Here is a 25,057-nt window from a genome sequence, read left to right on the forward strand (position 1 = left end):
CAATGGGAAAAAGATAAAAATATGGCTAAAATACATGAAACATACAGGAACAGCAGAAGAAGACTGGGACTTCTGCTGATTGGGCCCCTAGCCCCGGGACCAAATAAGCACATGTACACAAGTTTCTCAAGTGAATTTTAAATCAGCCACATGTAATACATGACCAAATGCCCCAAAACTAAAAGAAATCATATAAAAGGCCCAGAAAACTTTCAAATAGCAAAGATTTTTTTTTTTTTAAGTTTTGTTCAGATTATTCTTCTTTGGGTGTCTGTGATATGAGTGAATAATATAACCAAACAGAAGGATTCTTTTGTTATGTGTGTATCTATCACTAGGACCTTCCTAACACAGTGTCTGTACATTATAGATGCTCAATGTTTGGTATGGGAATAAATAAATGAAGAGATGCACATTTCATTTGTGCTATATTTAAAAAAAAAAAGTGGCAGAAGAGTAGAAATGACAAGAAAATAGACTATAGGAGGTGAGATGGAAAAATAGGAGAGATTTAGGGAGTTAGGAATTAACCAACACATGTGGTCAGATGTAGTCAAAAATGTTGCCAACATGTAAAAGTGTTGGGCCATACATATGCTTTGTGAAACATTTTCTAACCCACATCTATCCAAATAGTTGGGTCATAAATTCAGACCATTTCTTCTGATCTCTTTTGATGGTTGCCTGATAATAAACATGTTTGCATACATGAAGAGAAAAATCTCCTGCCAAGACTGGCTAAAGGGATGCTCCAGTTCAGTTCAGTTCAGTTGCATCTGACCCTTTGCGACCCCATGAACCACAGCACACCAGGCCTCCCTGTACATCACAAACTCCCAGAGTTTACCCAAACTCATGTTCATTCAGTCGGTGATACCCTCCAACCATCTCATCCTCTGTCATTCCCTTCTCCTCCTGCCCTCAATCTTTCCTACCATCAGGGTCTTTTCAAATGAGTCAGCTCTTTGCGTCAGGTGGCGAAAGTACTGGAGTTTCAGCTGCAGCATCAGTCCTTCCAGGGAATATTCAGGATTGATTTCCTTTAGAATGGACTGGCTGGATCTCCTTGCAGTCCAAGGGACTTGAGAGTCTTCTCCAACACCACAGTTCAAAAGCATCAATTCTTTGCCAATCAGCTTTCTTTATAGTCCAACTCTCACATCCATACATGACCACTGGAAAAACCAGACTTGACTAGACAGACCTTTGTTGGCAAAGTAATGTCTCTGCTTTTCAATATGCTGCCTAGGTTGGTCATAACTTTCCTTCCAAGGAGTAAGCGTCTTTTAATTTCATGGCTGCAGTCACCATCTGCAGTGATTTTGGAGCCCCCCAAAATAAAGTCTGACACTGTTTCTACTGTTTTCCCATCTATCTGCCATGAAGTGATGGGACCAGATGCCATGATCTTCGTTTTCTGAATGTGGAGCTTTAAGCCAAAGTTTTCCCTCTCCTCTTTCACTTACATCAAGAGACTCTTTAGTTCTTCACTTTCTGCCATAAGGGTGGTGTCATCTGCATATCTGAGGTTATTGATATTTCTCCTGGCAATCTTGATTCCAGCTTATGCTTCATCCAGTCCAGCATTTCTCACGATATACTCTGCATATAAGTTAAATAAGCAGGGTGACAATATACAGCCTTGAAGTACTCTTTTCCCAATTTGGAACCAGTCTGTTGTTTCATGTCTAGTTCTAACTGTTGCTTCCTGACCTGCATACAGATTTCTCAAGAGGCAGGTCAGGTGATCTGGTATTCCCATCTCTTTCAAAATTTTCCACAGTTTGTTTTGATCCAAACAAAGACTTTGGCATAGTCAATAAAGCAGAAATAGATGTTTTTCTGTAACTCTCTTGCTTTCTCAATGACCCAGCGAATGTTGGCAATTTGATCTCTGGTTCTGCCTTTTCTAAAACCAGCTTTAACATCTGGAAGTTCACGGTTCACATATTGCTGAAGCCTGACTTGAAGAAAATTGAGCATTACTTTCCTAGAGTGAGAGACGAGTGCAATTGTGCCGTAGTTTGAGCATTTTTTGGCATTGCCCTTTTTTTAGGACTGGAATGAAAACTGACCTTTTCCATTCCTGTGGCCACTGCTGACTTTTCCAAATTTGCTGGCATATTGAGTGAAGCACTTTCATAGAATCATCTTTTAGAATTTGAAATAGTTCAACTGGAATTCCATCACCTCCACTAGCTTTGTTCATAGTGATGCTTCCTAAGGCCCATTTGACTTCACATTCCAGGATGTCTGGCTCTAGGTGAGTGATCACACCATCATGATTACCTAGGTCCTGAAGATATTTTTGGAATAGTTTTTCTGCGTATTCTTGCCAACTCTTCTTAATATCTTCTGATTCTGTTAGGTCCAGACCATTTCTGTCCTTTATCGAGCCCATCTTTGCATGAAATGTTCCCTTGGTATCTCTAATTTTCTTGAAGAGATCGCTAGTCTTTCCCATTCTATTGTTTTCCTCTATTTCTTTGCACTGATCACTGAGGAAGGCTCCAAGTTTTGTTAAATAGAAGGCAAAGGGAAGAGGCCCTTCTCTGTCAGAAAGCTGAGCAAACTCTTGTCAGCAAATTTCCCAAGCTGTCCCGACTTGGTCCTGAGACATAGACCAGAAAGGAAGTTCTTACATGGCAGAGAATAACCAATGCTGGCCAGAGAGCCAAGATGTTAGGGAAACAGGATTGCTGCCGATATCTTCATTTGAGGACAACAGATGTAAGGAGAAAGCCCCTATAAAGAGTGAAAGAGATACTAGGGAACATTCCTTACAGCACAGTCTTAATAGGCAATATTTAGAAAAAGAATAAAATATTTTACCTTTATACTCAAAGCTGGTCCCTGGCTGCTAACTGTGCTACATGTAATAGCCAGTGATATGAATATTAGTGGGACAGGATCAACCTGAGAATCAAGCTGAAAGATGCCAGGAGAAAACCCTGGAGAAAGAAGCTGCCTAGAGAAATTAAGACATTTATCCTAGGTATATACTGAGTTCATGGAGACAGATCAAACAAGTATCAGAGAACTGACCAAGTGTAAGTGGAAGACTGCTGAGCAATAATTAATTATCCTACAGTAAAAGTTGCCTAATGGTGCCATCTTTTGTAACTTCTGGTAAGGATAGGGGGTCTCCTGTATTGCAGTTGTCAACAAGAAAGTCAGACTCCTACAGATAACCTAGCTGAGGCTTTAATATAAAATATTCATTTATTTACTCATTTATTCACTCATTCATCCAGATACATTCATCTTGGTGCAAAAGGCTGTTAGGTTTTGAGTGCTTAGCCAGGCTCTAGGAATACTGGTACAGTATACACGGTGAGATACAAAAAATGAAGAAGACTGACGTGGCCCATGACTGTGGAGCTTACAGGTTAAAAGGAGAAGCAGACATTGTAAGAAAGTGAAAGCCACTCAATAGTATCTGACTCTTTGGGACTGTAGCCCCCCAGGCTCCTTTGTCCATGGAATTCTCCAGGCAAGAATACTGGAGTCGGTACCCATTCCCTTCCCCAGGGCATCTTCCCAAACCTGAGATTGAACCTGGTCTCCTGTATTGCAGGCAGATTCTCTACCATCTGAGCCACCAGGGTGGAGCTTACAGGCTTAAAGGAGAAGTAGATTAAACAAATAAGTATTTAATTAATAAGTATTTATACTGACTCATTGGAAAAGACCTTGATGCTGGCAAAGATTGAAGGTGGGAGAAGGGGATGACAGAGGATGAGATGATCGGCCGGCATCACTGACTCAATGGACATGAGTTTGAGTAAACTCTGAATGTTGGTGATGGACAGGGAGGCCTGGCATGTTGCAGTATATGGGGTCACAAAGAGTTGGACACGACTGAGCAACTGAAGTATTTAATTTAAGAACTATACAAAAAATTGTATGGGATGCCACAAAGAGCATATAATAGGATTGGAGGGTCCAGGAGTGTCAAGTACAGCTTTCTAGAAGAGCTGACCTTTAAACAAGCAGGAAAGATGAGTAGGAATCAAGCAACTAAAGAGAATGAATGACACTGAACCATCTGTAGGCCCTAATACTGGCTTTTAGTCATCTTGAAGAAGGGAAAGAAACATTTGAGCATAATGCCAGTCATACTGAGATACTTGACTGGTTATCATACCAGACTCAATTTAGTAAAACAGATCCATTTTGGCCCCTCATTTATGACTTGACCAGTTACTGTCATACTTTCTGGTTTCTTTTCCATGCTGTCTCTGGGAAAATCTGAGTTTGTGCACATTAGAGACAACATTAGAGATGGCGAACTATTGGGAAGAGGATTGTTGTATACTAGTAAAAAGAGTCACTGAGAATAAATTCTTTATGTAGACAGAATTTAGGCTGATGGGCTGTCTACAAAAAGAATTTATTCTCAGACAAAGGACAGTACAAGAAACTAATGAAATACAAACAAAGTATGGAATTTAATAAATAGTATTCAAGACAGGCTTACTCAGAACATCAGGGTGTTCAATCCCTGCCCATTTTAAAGAAAGGCCAGTCTACTAAGAGACATTCTCTGGGCTTGTTAAATATGTTGCCTCTAAGAGTGTTTTTTATGCCTGAAGCCTTGTGGTATGCTCTACCAGTTTGACTAGGCTAAGTTTACCCTGACAATATGATTTATGGACACTCCTTTTTGTTCTGGGAAGGGCTAGAATCTAAGTAGTGAAAGTCAGACATGCAGGTGCTGTATACCTACATGACTGACCTGCAATAACACCCTGGATTCTAAGGTTCATGTGAGCCTCCCTGGTCAATAACACTCCATGCATATTGTCACACACTGTTTCTGGGAGAATTAAGTGTATTCCCAATGGATTCCATTGGGAAAGTAGACCTAGAAGCCTGTGTCTGGTTGATCCTGGAATTCATCTCAAGTGACTTCTCCCCTTGAGCACTTTGATCTGTATCTCTTCACTGTAATAAAGCATCACAATGATTATAATGGGGCTTCCCAGGTGACGCTACTGTAAAGAACATATCTGCCATTGCAGGAGACATAAAGAGATGGGTTCTATTCCTGGGCTGGAAAGATCCCCTGGAGGAGGACATGGCAACCCACTTCAGTATTCTTACTTGGAGAATCCCATGGACAGAGGAACCCAGTGGGCTACGGTCCACAGGGTAGCAAAGGATTGGACATGACTGAAGCAACTTAGCAAGACACGGCATGAATATAATAGCTTCTGAGTTCAGTGAGACGTAGTGAATCATCAAGCCTAGGGTAGTCTTGAGGACCCTCACAAAGACAGATAGATGAAAAAATTATAAACAACTTAAAATTCCCTAAAACTCACATTCCTACCTACTCCCCTACTACCCATCTACAGGCCTGAACATTAGGGAAACTTTATCTCAAGCAATTAAATGCATCTTTAAATTTATCTCATGTTTATACTGGAGTTCTCAGACATCTGCTAATTTTCAATTACATTTTCTCAATTTTCCACCTTTTTCACCTTTGGCATTACATTCCATCCACTTCAAAGCTTTGATCTTTCTATTGAGTCAAAACCAGAAGAATGTTCACTCTTACTACACTTAAGAAAAGAAAAACACTTACACAAAAAACTGCAAAGCATTTTTCTAAAGAGGACATGAGATTCTGAAATAGTGATTCTATGCCCCACCCTGATTATATATAAACTATTAAATATAGGACTTTTGAAAACTGCCAAATCAGGGCTCTTTGCTTCCAGCCAAAGAGAAAGAGATAAGATTCAGCTTTCTGTCTGAAAAAGAAAAAAACTTAAAAAGGTGACAAACTCTTAAGACACTGGCCACCAGGCAATGAAGGAAGATGATTCTTGAGAGAAGGGAAACAATGAGGTGAACCTTATTATTGTGCCCAACTAATTGCCTGGAGAAAGCCCACAGATTGCAGCAGCACAGAGGAAACCTAGGCAGAGTCCACAGTCTCCCTGAGATGAAATGATGAAACTAGGAGTATGAGGAAGCCAAAGAAGTAGCTATAGCAGGGTATTAGAGATAAAAGAGGTAGATAAAGAGAAAATCTCTGAAATCTAAAGAAGGTCTCCATAAATATTAAGTTATTAATACATGCTGGGAGAAAAAACAGTGAAGCCAGGGAAAAAAACAAAAACGAGAACAGAAGGAAATCTGCTTACTCCCAAGAGCCAGAGTGGACCCTCATAATTTACAGAGCATCAGGTAGGATATTGATAAGGATCTTAGCTCACTAATAAGGAAAAATTAACCCCAGACAAAACATTGCCTGGTCTCAGTTCTGTTCAGTACAGTCACTCAGTCATGTTCGACTCTTTGCGACCCCATGAATCGCAGTACACCAGGCCTCCCTGTCCATCACCAACTCCTGGAGTTCACTCAAACTCACGTCCATTGAGTCGGTGATGCCATCCAGCCATCTCATCCTCTGTTGTCCCCTCTCCTCCTGCCCCCAATCCCTCCCAGCATCAGAGTCTTTTCCAATGAGTCAACTCTTTGCATGAGGTGGCCAAAGTACTGGAGTTTCAGCTTTAGCATCATTCCTTCCAAAGTTCAAAAGCAGAGACATTACTTTGCCAACAAAGGTCCATCTAGTCAAGGCTATGGTTTTTCCAGAAGTCAGGTATGGATGTGAGAGTTGGACTGTGAAGAAAGCTAAGCACCGAAGAATAGATGATTTTGAACTGTGGTGTTGGAGAAGACTCTTGAGAGTCCCTTGGACTGCAAGGAGATCCAACCAGTCCATTCTAAAGGAGATCAGTCCTGGGTGTTCTCTGGAAGGACTGATGCTAAAGCTGAAACTCCAATACTTTGGCCACCTGATGCGAAGAGTTGACTCACTGGAAAAGACTCCGATGCTAGGAGGGATTGGGGGCAGGAGGAGAAGGAGACGACAGAGGATGAGATGGCTGGATGGCATCACCGACTCGATGGATGTGAGTACCTAAGATAATTTAAAGGCAAACCCCAAAAGGATGAAACTACTTCCAAATAACCATCACACCCCAGAATAAACCTCAAGAATGTTCATGAGTATAAAAAATATTCAGCTTCCAACAAAAGTCAAAATTTCTGGAAACTAACCAAAATGTATCATGCATGCAAGGAAGCAGGGAAATATAATCTATAATAAGGAGAAAAATCAACAAATTGAATCTGATCCAGAAATAACATAGGTTGAATTAGTAGACAAGGACATTAGAACATTATTTTAAGTCTATTGTATATGTTCAAATGAAGAAAACATTGAAAACACTAAGTAGAGAAGAAAAAATATAAAAAAGGATAAAAATCAAATTTCTAGAGAAGAAAACTACAGTGTTCATAGTTTTAAAAATGAACTGGATGGAATTAATAGCTGATTAGACACTTCAATGGGGAAAAAGGTTAGTGAACTGACAGGCACAGAAACAGAGACTCTCTAAAACAAAGCAGAGGGTAAAAGAAAACAGAATATAAAAACTGAAAACAGCATCACTGAGTTTTGGGAGAATCTCAAGCAGACAAATGTACATGTGTATTTTTATTACCCTGTGAAGGAGGAAAGAAACAGACTAAATCCTTAAAGAAATAATGGCCAAATTTTTTTCAAGTTTGGTTAAAACTAGAGATACCACATACACAAGAAGATCAAGGAATCAGCAAAAAAAACATGAAGAAAACTAACGAGGCACAAGATAACCAAATTGCTTAAAATCAGAGCTAAAGAGAAAATCTTAAAAAGCAACCAGAGGAAAAAAGACTACGCATAGAAAAAGAAAACAGAAACAGAAGATTTCTTTTCAAAGACAACGTGAAAAAGACAGTAGAACAAACCACTAAAGAACTAAGGGTATGTGGGGTAGGGGAAGGTATCAATGTCAATCTAACTTCTTTCTCCAATAAAAATATCTTTTTAAAATAAAAACAAAATAATGACTTTTTTGGGACTAAAAAAAAAAGAAAAAAAGAATGTGAGAATGCAAAAACTGAAAGAATTCTTGACCAGCACACCTACATTACAGGAAATATTAAAGTAAGCTCTACAGGAAGAAGGAAAATGCTACCACATGGAAACCTGAATCTACACAAAACTCTAGAGAGTTACCAGATGGAAACCTGAATCTACACAAAAGACTAGAGAGAGCTGGAGTGGTAACTACATTGTGTAAACATAGAGATTTTTTATTACTATTTTTTCAATCTCTTAAAAAGGATATTCTCTTTAGAGCAAAACTGAGGACAATGTAATATGGGTTTACATCATGAAAAGCAAAACGAAGTGAAAGTCGCTTAGTCATGTCCGAATCTTTGAGACCCCATGGCCTATAGAGTCGATGGAATCCTCTAGGCCAAAATACTGGAGTGGGTACCCTTTCCCTCCTCCAGGGGATCTTCCCAACCGAGGGATCAAACACAGGTCTCCCCGATTGCAGGCAGATTCTTTACCAGCTGAGCACAAGGAAATGCTATGGACCTAACAGACGAAGAGATTAAGAAGAGGTGGCAAGAATACACATAAGAACTATACCAAAAAGATCTTCATGATAATCACGAAGATTATCTCCCAGATAATCACGATGGTGTGATCACTCACCTAGAGCCAAACATCCTGGAATGCGAAGTCAAGTGGCCCTTAGGAAGCATCACTATGAACAAAGCTAGTGGAGGTGATAGAATTCCAATTGAGTTATTTCAAATCCTAAATGATGATGCTGTGAAAGTGCTGCACTCAATATGGCAGCAAATTCGGAAAACTCAGCAGTGACCACAAGACTGGAAAAGGTCAATTTTCATTCCAATCCCAAAGAAAGGCAATGCCAAAGAATGTTCAAACTATTGCACAATTGCACTCATCTCACACACTAGCAAAGTAATGCTCAAAACTCTCCAAGCCAGGCTTCAACAGTATGTGAACCATGAACTTCCAGATGTTCAAGCTGGTTTTAGAAAAGACAGACAAACCAACCAGAGATCAAACTGCCAACATCTGTTGGATCATTGAAACGGCATGAGAGTTCCAGAAAAACATCTACTTCTGCTTTATTGACTATGCCAAAGCCTTTGACTGTGTGGATCACAACAAACTATGGAAAATCCTGAAAGAGATGGGAATACCAGACCACCTGATCTGGTTCTAGAGAAACTTGTATGCAGCTCAAGAAGCAACAGTTAGAACTGGACATGGAACAACAGACTGGTTCTAAATCGGGAAAGGAGTACATCAAGGCTGTATATTGTCACCCTGCTTATTTATACTTATAGGCAGAGTATATCATGAGAAATGCTGGACTGGATGAAGCACAAGCTGGAACCAAGATTGCCAGGAGATATATCAATAACCTCAGATATGTAGATGATACCACACTTATGGCAGAAAGTGAAGAACTAAAGAGCCTCTTGATGAAAGTGAAAGAGGAGAGTGAAAAAGTTGGCTCAAAACTCAACATTCAGAAAACTAAGATCATGGCATCTGGTCCTACCGCTTCATGGAAAATAGATGGGGAAACAGTGAGAGACTTTATTTTCTGGGCTCCAAAATCACTGCAGATGGTGACTGCTGCAATGAAATTAAATGATGCTTGCCTCTTGGAAAAAAAGCTATGACCAACCTAGACAGCATATTAAAAAGCAGAGACATCACTTTGCCAACAAAAGTCCATCTAGTCAAAGCTATGGTTTTTCCAGTAGTCATATATGGATGTGAGAGATGGACTATAAAGAAAGCTGAGCACTGAAGAAGAGATGCTTTTGAACTGTGGTTCTGGGTCTTGAGAGTCCCTTGAAGAGAAGGAGATCCAACCAGTCCATCCTAAAGGAAATTAGTTCTGAATATTCACTGGAAGGACTGATGCTGAAGCTGAAACTCTAATACTTTGGCCACCTGATGCAAACAGCTGACTCATTTGAAAAGACCCTGATGCTGGGAAAGAGTGAAGGTGGGAAGAGAAGGGGCTGACAGAGGATGAGATGGTTGGATGGCATCACTGACTCAATGGACATGAGTTTGAGTAAACTTCAGGAGTCGGTGATGGACAAAGGAAGGCCTGGCATGCTGCAGTCCATGACGTTGCAAAGAGTAAGACTTGGCTAAGCGACTGAACTGAACTCAGAGTAAAATATATGACAACAGCACAAAGGCCAGGAGGGGAGCAATAGAAGTAGACTGTTTTAAGATTCTTGCACTATACATGTGATACATTTTCACTTAAAATTAGATCATATTAAGTTAAAGATGTTTTAAGGGAAATAAAAAATATTTTAAACTAATGGAAGTGAAAGTACAACATATCATATATGAGGGATGCAGCTAAAACAATGTCTAATGATCATTTACAACATTGAACACTGACCTAGAAGAGACAGAAGTAAGTTCATTAACCCACATATTAAGTTCAATATTCCACATTAAACTAAAGGAAGAAGAGCAAATTAAGCCTAATGCAGATGGAAAAGAAACTAATAAAGATGAGTACAGAAATAAATGAAATCAAAATCAGAAAAATAAAACAAAAAGCTGGTGATTGGGGAAAAAATTCAATAAAATTGCCAGACCTCCAGGCAGACTGATTGTGAAAAAAAGAGAAGACATAAATTACCAGTATCAGAAATGAAAGACAAAATATCACTATTGATCCCACCGACAGTTAAGAGATAATAAGGAAGAACATAAACAACTATATGTCCATGAATCAGAAAATTAAGGCAAAATCAACCAATTTTTTTAAGAGATACAAACTATCAAAACTTACTCAAGATAAAAAACAGAAAACCTGAATAATCTTAGGTTTACTAAAAAATTAAATATAACTTAATCCTTCCAAATAAAGAAAATAATAGGACCAAATGGTTTCAATAGAGACCATTTGAGGGAGAAACAATACTAATTCTACATACTTTCTTCCAACAAATAAGTGAGTAGAGAACATTTGCAACTCACTATAATGCCAGCATTATCCTAATACCAAAACCAGACGAAACATTATAAGAAAATTACACACCAATATCTCCCATGAAGATATACGGAAAAATTCTCAACAAAATGTTAGCAAATAGAATCCAGTAATATATAAAAAGGATACTATATCACAGCAGAGTGGAGTTCATCCAAGACAATAAGAACAATTCCATGTGAAAAAAAACTCAATGTAATTTTTTGTATTGACAGACTAAGAAAAACCATATGAGCATTTCAATAGAAACAGAATAAGCACTCAAGAGAATTCAACATCCATTCACGATTAAAAAAAAAAACAACCTCTCATTAAACTAGGAATACAAAGGAACTTAGTAAAGGACATCTTTAAAAGAAAAAAAAAAAAAGAAACAAGGCCACCATCATACTTACTAGTGAGGGAGGAAACAAAGAGTCACTCTCTAATGGGTACAGGGCTTCTGTGAAGGAAGAGGAAGAGTTCTAAAGACGAACAGTGGTGATGGGTGCACAGCAATGGGAATATATTTAATGTCACAAAATTATACACTTTAGACTGGTGAAAATGGTAAAATTCATGTTATGCACATTTTACCACAGTTTAAAAAAAACACAACAAATCTTTTTCCACATATGGTTATAACTCCAAGCTATAGTTGGAGTTTTATAGTCCCATGGGTTACACATGTCAGCCCACTCCAGTACTCTTGCCTGGAAAATCCCATGGATGGAGGAGCTTGGTAGGCTGCAGTCCATGGGGTCACTAAGAGTCGGACACGACTGAGCGACTTCACTTTCACTTTTCACTTTCATGCATTGGAGAAGGAAATGGCAAGCCACTCCAGTGTTCTTGCCTGGAGAATCCCAGGGACGGGGGAGCCTGGTGGGCTGCCATCTATGGGGTCACACAGAGTCGGACACGACTGAAGTGACTTAGCAGCAGCAGCATGGTTACAAGTAAAGGAGCAGAGTTAACCATACTCGGGGGAAAAAAAAATTAACCAAAGACCTAAATGTGCATGCTAAAAGTATAAACTCTCAAAATAGAATATATGCTAAATCTTCCTGACCTTCAATTTGGCAATACTTTCTCAAACGTGGTATCAAAACTATATACAACAAAAGAAAAAAGAGAGAGACTGGATTCTCTCAAAAGTAAAGACTTTCATGCCGCAAAGAACATTATCAAGAAAAGAGGTATCTCACTGAATGGGAGAAAATATTTGCAAATCACATATATCTGACGTGTGAGTGCTCACTCGTGTCTGACGCTCTGAGACACTATGAATTGTGCCCTACCAAGCTCCTCTGTCCATGGGGTTTTTCAGTCAAGAAGACAGAAATGGGTTGCCATTTCTTCTGAATCGTCTGGACCAGGGATCAAACTTGTATCACCTGCATTGGCAGGTGGATTCTTTACCACTCTGCCACCTGATAGCAGATATCTAAAAAAGGGCTTGTATCTAGTTGTATACAACTCAATTGTATATATTAATAAAATCAAAATCAAAAAAATCAATTGCATATATTAATAAAATCAATAATAAAAATATTTTTAAAAGGGCAAAAAACCTGAATAGACATTTCGCTAAAGAAAACACATACAAATGGTCAATATGCAAATGAAAAGCTTTGCAACATCATTAGCCACAAGGAAAATAGAAATCAAAAACCACAATGAGATACCATTTCACAGCCACTAGGATAGCTATACACAAAAAGATACAAATGTAGGAACATACAATGCTGTGGAAGATGTAAAATGCTGCAGCCACTTCAGAAAACTGCTTGGCAGCTCTTCAAAAGGTTAAACAAGTGGTTATCAAGGATCTAGCAATAACACTACTTGCTATATACCCCAAAGAACTGAAACCAATATCCAGCAATCCCACTGCTGGGCACACACCCCAAGGAAACCAGAACTGAAAGAGACAAATGTACCCCAATGTTCACTGCAGCATTATTAAGAATAGCTTTGGCAACAAAGGTCCGTCTAGTCAAGGCTATGGTTTTTCCTGTGGTCATGTATGGATGCAAGAGTTGGACTGTGAAGAAAGCTGAGCACCAAAGAATTGATGCTTTTGAACTGTGGTGTTGGATAAGACTCTTGAGAGTCCCTTGGACTGCAAGGAGATCACTCCTGGATGTTCTCTGGAAGGACTGATGCTAAAGCTGAAACTCCAATACTTTGGCCACCTGATGCGAAGAGTTGACTCATTGGAAAAGACTCTGATGCTGGGAGGGATTGGGGGCAGGAGGAGATGGGGACAACAGAGGATGAGATGGCTGGATGGCATCACTGACTAGGTGGACATGAGTTTGGGTGAACTCTGGGAGTTGGTGATGGACAGGAAGGCCTGGTGTGCTGCGATTCATGGGGTCGCAAAGAGTCGGACATGACTGAGCGACTGAACAGAACTGAGGACAGGGAAGCAACCTAGACGTCATCAGTAGATTAGTGGATAAGGAAGTTGTGATATATATAAACAATGGAATATTACTCAGCTATGAAAAGGAACACATTTGAGTCTGTTCTAATGAGGTGATGAACCTGGAGCCTATTATACAGAGTGAAGTAAGTCAGACAGAGAAATATAAATACTATATATTAACACATACATATGGACCTAACAGAAGCAGAAGATATTAAGAAGAGGTGGCAAGAATACACGGAAGAACTGTACAAAAAAGATGTTCACGACCCAGATAATCATGATGATGTGATCACTCATCTAGAGCCAGACATCTTGGAATGTGAAGTCAAGTGGGCCTTAGAAAACATCACTACGAACAAAGCTAGTGGAGGTGATGGAATTCCAGTTGAGCTGTTTTAAATCCTGAAAGATGATGCTGTGAAAGTGCTGCACTCAATATGCCAGCAAATTTGGAAAACTCAGCAGTGGCCACAGGACTGAAAAAGGTCAGTTTTCATTCCAATTCCAAAGAAAGGCAATGCCAAAGAATGCTCAAACTACCGCACAATTGCACTCATCTCAGATGCTAATAAAGTAATGCTCACAATTCTCCAAGCCAGGCTTCAGCAATACGTGAACCGTGAACTTGCTAATGTTCAAGCTGGTTTTAGAAAAGGCAGAGGAACCAGAGATCAAATTGCCAACATCTGCTGGATCCTGGAAAAAGCAAGAGAGTTCCAGAAAAAACATCTATTTCTGCTTTATTGACTATGCCAAAGCCTTTGACTGTGTGGACCACAATAAACTGTGGAAAATTCTGAAAGAGATGGGAATACCAGACCACCTAAACTGCCTAATGAGAAATCTGTATGCAGGTCAGGAAGCAACAGTGAGAACTGGACATGGAACAACAGACTGGTTCCAAATAGGAAAAGGAGTCCATCAAGGCTGTATACTGTCACCCTGCTTATTTAACTTCTATGCAGAGTACATCATGAGAAACGCTGGGCTGGAAGAAACACAAGCTGGAATCAAGATTGCCAGGAGAAAGGTCAATAACCTCAGATATGCAGATGACACCACCCTTATGGCAGAAAGTGAAGAGGAGCTAAAAAGCCTCCTGATGAAAGTGAAAGAGGAGAGTGAAAAAGTTGGCTTAAAGCTCAACATTCAGAAAACGAAGATCATGGCATCCGGTCCCATCACTTCATGGGAAGTAGATGGGGAAACAGTGGAAACAGTGTCAGACTTTATTTTGGGGGCTCCAAAATCAATGCAGATGGTGACTGCAGCAATGAAATTAAAAGACGCTTACTCCTTGGAAGAAAAGTTATGACCAACCTAGATAGTATATTCAAAAGCAGAGACATTACTTTGCCGACTAAGGTCCGTCTAGTCAAGGCTATGGTTTTTCCAGTAGTCATGTATGGATGTGAGAGTTGGACTGTGAAGAAGGCTGAGCGCCAAAGAATTGATGCTTTGAACTGTGGTGTTGGAGAAGACTCTTGAGAGTCACTTGGACTGCAAGGAGATCCAACCAGTCCATTCTGAAGGAGATGAACCCTGGGATTTCTTTGGAAGGAATGATGCTAAAGCTGAAACTCCAGTACTTTGGCCACCTCATGCGAAGAGTTGACTCACTGGAAAAGACTCTGATGCTGGGAGGGATTGGGGGCAGGAGGAGAAGGGGACCACCGAGGATGAGATGGCTGGATGGCATCACTGAGTCGATGGACCTGAGTCTGAGTGAACTCTGGGAGTCGGTGATGGACAGGGAGGCCTGGCATGCTGCGATTCATGGGGTCGCAAAGAGTCGGACACGACTGAGCAACTGAACTGAACTGAATGATGGAATTTATAAAGATGGTACCAATGATCTTACAAGCAGGGCAGCAAAAGAGACACAGATTTTAAAGAACAGACTTTTGGACTCCGCAGGAGAAGGAGAGGGTGGGGTGATTTGAAAGAATAGCATTGAAACAAATATGTACACTACAATATGTAAAACAGATGACCAGTGAGTTCAATGCATGAAGGCATCCAAAGCCAGTGCTCTGGGATAACCCAGAGGGATAGGGTGGGGAGGAAGTAGGTGGGGGACTCAGGATGGGGAGGGCACATATATATGTGTGGACATACATCTTGATGTATGGCAAAAACCATCATGATATTACAAAGTAATTATCCACCAATTAAATTAACTAAAAAAAAAAAAGGAAACAGGTATTCACATAAAAATTTGTACATGAATGTTTGAATGTTCTTAGCATCTTTATTCATGAAAGCAAAAATATAGACACAATCCAAATGTCTATCAACTAAGGAATGGATAAATCAAATGTGTTATATCCATGCAATAGAATGTTATTTGGCAGTAAGATGGAATGAAGTAGTGATACATGACACAACACAGATGAACCTTGAAAATTTTGTTAAATGGAAGAAGTCAGCCACAAAGAACCACATATTTTATGATATAATTTACATGAAATATCTAGAAACAGCAAATCTAGAGACATAAAATTGGTAAGTGCTTGCCTAAGGCTGAGGGAATGGACAGGTTGGGGGATGATGGAAAAAGTGTACAGAGTTTCCTTCTGGGATAATGAAAATGTTCTAAAATTAATGTAATTATGGCTGTACAACTATTTGCATATACTAGACCCTTTTTTAAAATTGTATCTTTTTTTTGAGGTGAATTTGTTTTTATTTGCCAAAATAAATAACTACAGTGACCTGCAAACTTTTCGGATCTAAAACATACATTTTTACATCACAATTCAACAAACACACACACACATATATAATATGTATTATTAAAGTGAAATGAATATTAAAGTGAAATGAAAGTTCTGCCAAAAATGTCTACAGTGAGTATTATTAATTTGGGTGGGGGGGGGGACTTTTTCTTTTTAAGCAGTTTTAGGTTTACAACAAAATTGACAAGGTACAGAAATTTCCCATATACCCCCTCCCTCACAGGCATAACCATTATCAAAAATGGTACTTTTTTTTTTCTTTTTAAACCAAGGATGAACTGCATTGACATTTCATAATCACCAAGGTCCTCAGTTCACTCAGAGTTCACTTTTATGAGAATAGCGTTGCACATTCCATGTATTTAGACAAAAGTATAATGACATATGGGCTTCCCAGGTTTTGCTAGTGGTAAAGGACCCAGCTGCCAAGGCAGGAGGCTGAAGAGACATGGGTTTGATCCCTGGGTCAGGAAGATCCCCTGGAGAAGGGCATGGCAACCCACTCCAATATGTCACCTGAAGAATCCCATGGACAGAGGAGCCTGGTGAGCTATAGTCCATGGGGCCACAAAGAGTTGGACAACTGAAGCAATTTAGCACATACACATAATGACATGTATCCATCATTATAAAGTCATTCAAAGTATTTCACTGCTCATAAAAACTTCTCTACCCTGTATATTCATCTCTCCACAAACTCCTGACAACCACTGATCTTTTTATTGTCTCCACAGTTTCGCCTTTTCCAGAATGGCATATAGTTGGAATCTCTTTTTCTTTTTTTATTTCTCCTTGAAAAGAGAGGTTCAAAGCCTTTATAAGACTAATCATGGCCCACCCATGTGTGGACTGGGCAAACTCTAGGTAGCAAGCTTCCCCACTAAATACTGTACTTTTTCTTCCAATATTAAGCCCTGTCTCACTGGTCCTGCCCAGAAGCCACATGGAGGTGCAGGGGGACATGTGTTGGGTACTTGTTCAAGGAAAGGCCACGTATTTTGTGTCTCCTGTCACAATGAACCCAGATTCCTGTTGGGTGTGTTGTAAACAGTAAGCCATTTCTTCAGGGCCCCTGCTCTGAGCACACCACACTAACTGTACCCTTTAAATAAGCGAATGATTAATACACGAAGTATATCTCAATAAAGCTGTTACCAAATATATTTACATGTATTTTTATACAAAAAGGAAAAATAAATATTTCTGAAAAATAAGAAACACTATGAGCCAAAACACTTAACAAAATATTCAGTTATTCAACAAAATTTAGTTGGTACTATTTGCCAAACAGAGGGGATATAAAGATGAATAAGACAAAAGAACCACAAGGCATATATGTGTAAGATTTGCATGTGTGTATTAGGAATCAAATTACAAGATCTTTAGTAACAGAGGTCAGAAATTTTTCAGGCAAAGGACAATGTGCAAAAGTACAAAATGGTTGAATAGAACAATGTAAGATGAAAGTGAAGAAGACATGAATAGGTATTAGGTTATGAATAAGCTAAAGAGCTTAGACTTCATTTTAGAGATTATCAATAGGTAGTTATGCTAATGTCTTTTAAGACAGTTGGGACCGATGAACAAAAAGGGAAAGATCAGATGAGTGTGTAATTGCTCCATATCTGTATAAGGTGAAGTGAAAAAGTGGTACCACAAAAGAAACATTAACCCTACCAATGATTTCCTTTACAGTAAATGAAAAACCGTTTTTAGCAAACACTCTAGTATTTGGTCTTCCCTGGGGGCTCAGCTGGTAAAGAATTCTCATGCAATAAGGGAGACCTGGGTTAATCCCTGGATTGGGAAGATCCCTGGTTCAATTCCTGGGACGGGAAGATTCGCTGGAGAAGGGATAGACTACCCACTCCAGTATTCTTGGGCTTCCCTGGCAGCTCAGCTGGTAAAGAATCAGTCCACAGTGCAGGAGACCTGGGTTTGATCTCTGGGTTGGGAAGATCCCCTGGAGAAGAGAAAGGCTACTCACTCCAATATTCTGGCCTGGAGAATTTCAGGGACTAAATATATTATCATGGAGAAGGCAATGGCAACCCACTCCAATACACTTGCCTGGAAAATCCCATGGATGGAGGAGCCTGGTAGGCTGCAGTCCATGGGGTCGCTAAGAGTCAGGCACAACTGAGAGACTTCACTTTTACTTTTCACTTCCATGCAATGGAGAAGGAAATGGCAACCCACTCCAGTGTTCTTGCCTGGAGAATCCCAGGGACAGAGGAGCCTAATGGGCTGCCGTCTATGGGGTTGCACAGAGTCAGACACGACTGAAGTGACTTAGGTTGCAAAGTCTGACATGACTGAGTGACCTGCACTTCACTTCACCTGGAGAAGGCATGGCAACCCTCTCCAGTATTATTGCCTGCTATAGACAGAGGAGCCTGGTGGGCTACAGTCCATGGGGTTGCAAAGAGTTGGCCACAACTGAGCGACTAAGACTAAGCACAACACATCAAGTATTTATAGGCATTCCTCAGAGATAATGTAGGTTTGTTTGGTTCAAGACCACTTCAATAAAGTGAATATAGCAATAGAGTGATTTACACAGATTTTTTTCTTTCCCAGTGTGTATGAAAGTTATGTGTACACTATATTGTAGTCCATTAAGAGTGCAATAGTATTGTGCCTAAAAAAATGTACATACCTTAACTAAAAAATGCTTTATTGCTAAAAAATGTTAATCATCATCTGAGCACTCTGTGAGTCATAATCTTTTGGTATTGGGAGAGTCCTGCCTTGATGCTGATGCCTGCTGACTGACCAGGGTGGTGGCTGCTGAAGGCTGGGGTTGCTACGGCAACTTCTTAAGACAACAGTGAAGTGTGTCACATCAGTCAACTCTTCCTTTCACAAACAAATTCTCTGTAGTATGCAATGTTTGTTTACATTTTTAACTACAGTAGAATTTCAAAACTGGAGTCAATCTTCTCAAACTCTGCCACTACTTTATCAACTAAGTTTAGGTAATGTTCTATATTCTTTGTTGTCATTTCAACAATCTTCATAGCATCTTCACTGGGGGTAAATTCCATCTTAAGGAACCATCTTTTTTTTGCTCATCCATAAGAAGCAATTCCTCATTCATTCAAGTTTTATCATGAGATTGCAGCAATTCAGTCACATCTTAAGGCTTCACTTCGAATTCCAGTTCTCTTGCTATTTCTGCCATATATGCAGTTACTTCCTCCACTGAAGTCTTGAATAGCTCAGAGTCATCCACATGTGTTGGAATCAACTTCTTCCAAACTCCTGTGGTATTTCGATGATGGGAATAGTGGTATTTTGACCTTTTTCTGTGAATCATGAATGTTTTTAATGGCATACCCACATCTAGAGTGGTGAATCCTTTTTATACGGTTTTCAATTAACTTTGCACAGATTCATCAAAGGGATCATTATCTATCACAGCTATACCCTTACAAAATGAACTTCTTAAATAATAACACTTGAAAGTCAAAATAACACCTTGAATCATGGGTTGCAGAATGGATGTTATTAGCAGGCATGAAAACAATATAGATCTTGTTGTTTATCTCCATCACACCTCTTGGATGAACAGGTGCATTGTCAATGAACAGTAACATTTTGAAAGGAATCTTTTTTTTTCCCTGAGTTTTAGTTCTCAATAGTAGGCTTAAAATATTCAGAAATCCATGCTGTAAACAAATGTAGTCATCTGGGCTTTGTTGTTCATTTAGAGAGCACAGGCAGAGTAGATATAGCATCATTGTTACGAATCCTAGGATTTTTAGAATGGTAAATCAACACTGCTTTATTGACTATGCCAAAGCGTTTGACTGTGTGGATTACAATAAACTGGAAAATTCTTCAAGAGACAGGAATACCAGACCACCTGACCTGCCTCTTGAGAAACCTATATGCAGGTCAGGGAGTAACAGTCAGAACTGGACATGGAACAACAGACTGGTTCCAAACAGGAAAAGGAGTCCGTCAAGGCTGTATATTGTCACCCTGCTTATTTAACTTCTATGCAGAGTACATCATGAGAAACGCTGGGCTGGAAGAAGCACAAGCTGGAATCAAGATTGCCGGGAGAAATATCAATAACCTCAGATGTGCAGATGACACCACCCTTATGGCAGAAAGTGAAGAGAACTAAAAAGCCTCTTGATGAAAGTGAAAGAGGAGAGTGAAAAAGGTGGCTTAAAGCTCAACATTCAGAAAACAAAGATCATGGCATCTGGTCCCATCACTTCATGGGAAATAGATGTGGAAATAGTGTCAGACTTTATTTTGGGGGGCTCCAAAATCACTGCAGATGGTGACTGCAGCCATGAAATTAAAAGACGCTTAATCCTTGGAAGGAAAGTTATGACCAACCTAGATAGCATATTCAAAAGCAGAGACATTACTTTGCCAACAAAGGCACATCTAGTCAAGGCTATGGTTTTTCCAGTAGTCATGTATGGATGTGAGAGTTGGACTGTGAAGAAAGCTGAGCACCAAAGAATTGATGCTTTTGAACTGTGGTGTTGGAGAAGACACTTGAGAGTTCCTTGGACTGCAAGGAGATCCAACCAGTCCATCCTAAAGGAGATCAGTCCTGGGTGTTCTTTGGAAGGAATGATGCTAAAGCTGAAACTCCAATACTTTGGCCACCTCATGCGAAGAGCTGACTCATTGGAAAAGACTCTGATGCTGGGAGGGATTGGGGGCGGGAGGAGAAGGGGATGACAGAGGATGAGATGGCTGGATGGCATCACCAACTCCATGGACGTGGGTTTGGGTGAACTCCGGGAGTTGGTGATGGACAGGGAGGCCTGGCGTGCTGCAGTTCATGGAGTCGCAAAGAGTCGGACACGACTGAGCGACTGAACTGAACTGAACTCAGTACTGGCTTCAACTTAAAGTCACTAGCTGCATTAGCCACTAACAAGAGAGTCAGCCTGTCCTTTAATAAAGCCAGGCACTGACTGACATTTCCCCTCCAGCTATTAGAGTCTTAGATGACATCTTTTTCCAATATAATGCTGTTTTGTCTACAAAGAAAAACCTGTTTCATTGTTTATGTAGCCACCTTCATTAAATTTTCTTAGCAAGATCTTCTGGATAACTTGTTTCATCATCTACATCAGCATTTGCTGTTTCATCTTATACTTTTATGTTATTTAGACAGTTTCTTCCCATAAACATCACGAATCAACAACTGCTAGCTTCAAACTTTTCTTCTGTAGCATCCTCACCTATCCCACCCTTAAGAGAACTGAAGAGTTAGGGCCTTGCTCTGGATTAAGCTTTGGCTTAAGGGAATACTGTAGCTGGTTTGTCTATCCAGACCATGCGAACTTTCTGTATCATTCATGTGTTCCCTGGAGTAGCACTTAAACCCCCCTCAAGAACTTTTCCTTTGCATTCACAACTTGGCTAACTGTCTAGCACAAGAGCTTTAGCTTTAAAAACAAAATTATTTTTAATTGGAGGATAATTGCTTTACAATGTTGTATTGGTTTCTGCCGTACCTGTATACAAATCAGCCACAGGTATACATGTCCCCTACCTCTTGAACCTCCTTCCCACCCCATAGGTTGTCACACAGCACTGGGTTGAGCTCCCTGCATCATACAGCAAATGGGCCCTAGCTTTTTCAGTGGCTTCTCTTGGGTTTTGACATGCCTTCCTCACTAAGCTTAATCATTTCTAGCTTTTGACTAAAAATGAGACATCTGACTCTTCCTTTCACTTGAACACTCAGAGGCCACTGTAGGTTATTAATTGGCATAAATTTAATACTGTTGTGTCTCAGAAAATAAAGAAGCCAAAGGAGGGGAAGCAAGATAGGGGAACGGCTAGTCCATTAAAGTAGTCAGAACACACACAACAATTATCAGCTAAGTTCATCATCTTATATGGGGGCATTTTGTGGACCCTAAAATAATTATTTGATACAATAGTAGCATCAAATGTCACTGATCAAAGCTTACCCTAAAAATATAATAATGATGAAAAAGTCTGAAAGGCAGCAATAAGTACCAAAATGTAATAGAGACATAAAGTAAGACAAAATGCTGTTAGAAAAATGGCTCCAGTAGACTTGCTCGTCAGAATTGCCACAAACCTTCAATTAGGAAAAACATAGTATCCGTGAACCGCAATAAAGTAAAACACAACAAAATGAGCTGTGCTTATTATATTGAGTACTGATCAACTAAATATACAAGTGTGGCATATCCTTCTAGGACAACCTCAACATTATTTATAAGGAGACACCTATCAGAAACCACAAATTAAGAGTTCTCTACAAACTGAACAGAAAAATGTTCGGTTTCATCAATGTTAACTGGGATCAGAGCTGAGAATGGAAATTAGTGATCCTTCCACTCATTTCTTCCCCTATAGAACCCTGAGAAAAGTACAGTAGAAAAAAGAAGAGTGGAATGAAAGAGCTGAACTTCTACAATAGCTAATAATGTTAAAGCTACAATTGTGATTTTGGCACAGAGTATTTCCTAGTTAAAAGTAATCGACTCTCTTAAATGTGTTTTCCCATTCAATCGTTATTACTTAAAGCTATAAAAATGCACAAGAGAAGTTGGCAGGGAAGACTAGGACCTTGGAAGTGATAGAAGACCCTCTTCTGTCTAGACAACAAGAAGCAAAATCAAAAGAAACCAAATTCCAAAGCCCTGCCAAGAACCAATATGGAGTTAATACAGTGTCCACAGGTTGTACTGTCTATTCCAAAAGAAAGCAATGTACTATTTATTTAGTAAAGCATCATAGAAACCCTCAATCTTTTGTGTTTGTAAGAAATAAAAGTTACAGAATACAGTACTGTTTTAAAAAGCAGACAATCAAATTCCTTCTAATTATCCTGAGGATAAAAGAATGAAATGTAAATATGCTCAATTAAACTATTTAATTCAATCTCTGCAACAGAAGAATAATGCTCATTAGCTCATCCGAGGAAATCAATTCACTTGTCACATTCTGATGTTCTAGTCTCATCTTGGAAAAAGCATCAAATGAAAAATACAGCAGCAACATTTGAATATGTAATTAGTAAACAATCTTTTGATTATTCATATAACTAAGAAGTCGGCTAGTTTTTAAAACGTGGGTAACTGTGAAAGTTGCTCAGTTGCGTCCGACTCTTTGTGACCCCATGGACTAAATAGTCAATGGAATTCTCCAGGCCAGAATACTAGAGTGGGTATCCTTTCCCTTTTCCAGGGCATCTTCCCAACCCAGGGCTCTCACATTGCGGGCGGATTCTTTACCAGCTGAGCCACCAGGGGAGCCCAAGAATACTAGAGTGGGTAGCCTATCCTTTCTCCAGGCGGATCTTCCCAACCCAGGAATTGAACCGGGGTCTCCTGCATTGCAGCCAGATTCTTTACCAACTGAGCTATCAGGGAAGCCCGTAACTGAGGAATGTTTATTTAACTAATGACATTTGGCAGACATTCAATTTGACAACCAACTATAGAGATATTTAACCTGGATTAAAGACTGCAAATGAGTTTGGGGCTATACAGTTAGTATCGATACTCTGTTGCAGTTCACTTTACAAAAGTGGGTTGATACCAGAGTAGAGTCCTATTTTTACCTGGCTTTTGGCTTATTCTAAACCAAAGGTCCAAATTCTGAAAACTGCAATCCAAAGGTAATATCAGAAGCATACAGATAGATTATTTATAAATAATAAGGGATAACCTAAACTACATAAGATAAAACAGGGGGAAGGGGAGTGTACCTTATTCATAAGATACACATATGAATTACATAAACGATAGAACCTGCATATATTTCATTAAGAATACCACTTATCGGTGATGATTGCTATGATGTACACACAACGATTTACTACAACAGTAATGTATTAATATAAACACTCTTTAAAAGTACTGTTTTGTTTACCTTAATAAAGTAAGAATTTTTAATGACAGATCAAGAAAGTAACATGATCTGCATTAAATATAAAGGATTACTGTATATCCTTCCAGAGTGGACAGGCTTAGCACTATTATAGGCATCTGTATTCCAAAAGTGTTACATTCACTAACAATATGGCTATAATTCACTAAAGAAATCAGCTGCTTTATAAAACATGAAAAATACGAAGAATGCTACATGAGGGTAATAATGGCCTATATTATACCTTGGTACAGAAGGATTAGATACTCTTTTGCAAACATTCTTCAAATATCTGAATGAAATTGACCATGTAATATTTTTTCATGAAAATTATAATTATTCACTCATTTATTCAACAAACACTGATTGGACATCCATTATGTGCTAGTCTGATGCTAAATATTAATACTAAGGATAAAAATAAAAGTAAGACCTTCTGCTTTTATGGAACTTAAAATCCATTAAAAAACCATCCACGTATACCCTGTATCTAAAACTTTAACGGTTTTATAGGAAGGAGAAGATATACAACTAAGATATTTTTCACTCTGTTTTTAAAATCTCTATTCTAAAACTTATCCAGTATTATTCCTTGCAAAAGAACTTTTCAGTCAAAAAACCGTACTAGTGGAAAGTAAAAAAAGAAAAGAACTAAAGTGAAAATGAGATTTTCCTTAAGCACGTCATAATTTTACATATTTATTACATAATTAAAAATCAGAACATTCTGGGAAAAGAATAACAATGATATTCATCATACACTTTAAAAATCACGTATTTAAGTCTGGTAACTCCACTTCTGGGAATCAAAAATGGACAAATATGCTTATAAAACATAAGAGAAAAAAACAGCAAAAAACCCTTAATATTTGAGAATGAAAGAAAAATAAGACAATTACAGTTTATCAACATAATAGTTTATTAAGCTGTCAACAAAAAAGATGTTTGTAAAGAAGTTTAGAGTAAAATGTTTATCATATAACTTTAGGTGAAAAAAAGCAAAATATAAATATTAACTTTTTTATTAACTACGTTAGAGGGCTTCTTCCCTGGGGGCTAAGATGGTAAAGAATCTATGCACAAAA

The 25,057-nt window shown here is 39.1% G+C and overlaps 1 protein-coding gene and 1 non-coding gene across 2 annotated transcripts in view; both read right to left on the reverse strand.

Moving 5' to 3' along the window:
* Window positions 1-25,057, reverse strand: part of SPATA5 (spermatogenesis associated 5) — a 343,990-nt gene that overhangs the window by 272,996 nt on the left and 45,937 nt on the right. The window lies entirely within an intron of this gene.
* LOC128062705 (small nucleolar RNA SNORA11) lies at window positions 17,044-17,172 on the reverse strand. The gene has a single exon (XR_008200855.1). It is a non-coding gene; the product is annotated as a small nucleolar RNA SNORA11 (small nucleolar RNA).

This window comes from Budorcas taxicolor, chromosome 17 (assembly GCF_023091745.1).
Source record: "Budorcas taxicolor isolate Tak-1 chromosome 17, Takin1.1, whole genome shotgun sequence".
NCBI classification, from domain to species: Eukaryota; Metazoa; Chordata; class Mammalia; order Artiodactyla; family Bovidae; genus Budorcas; species Budorcas taxicolor.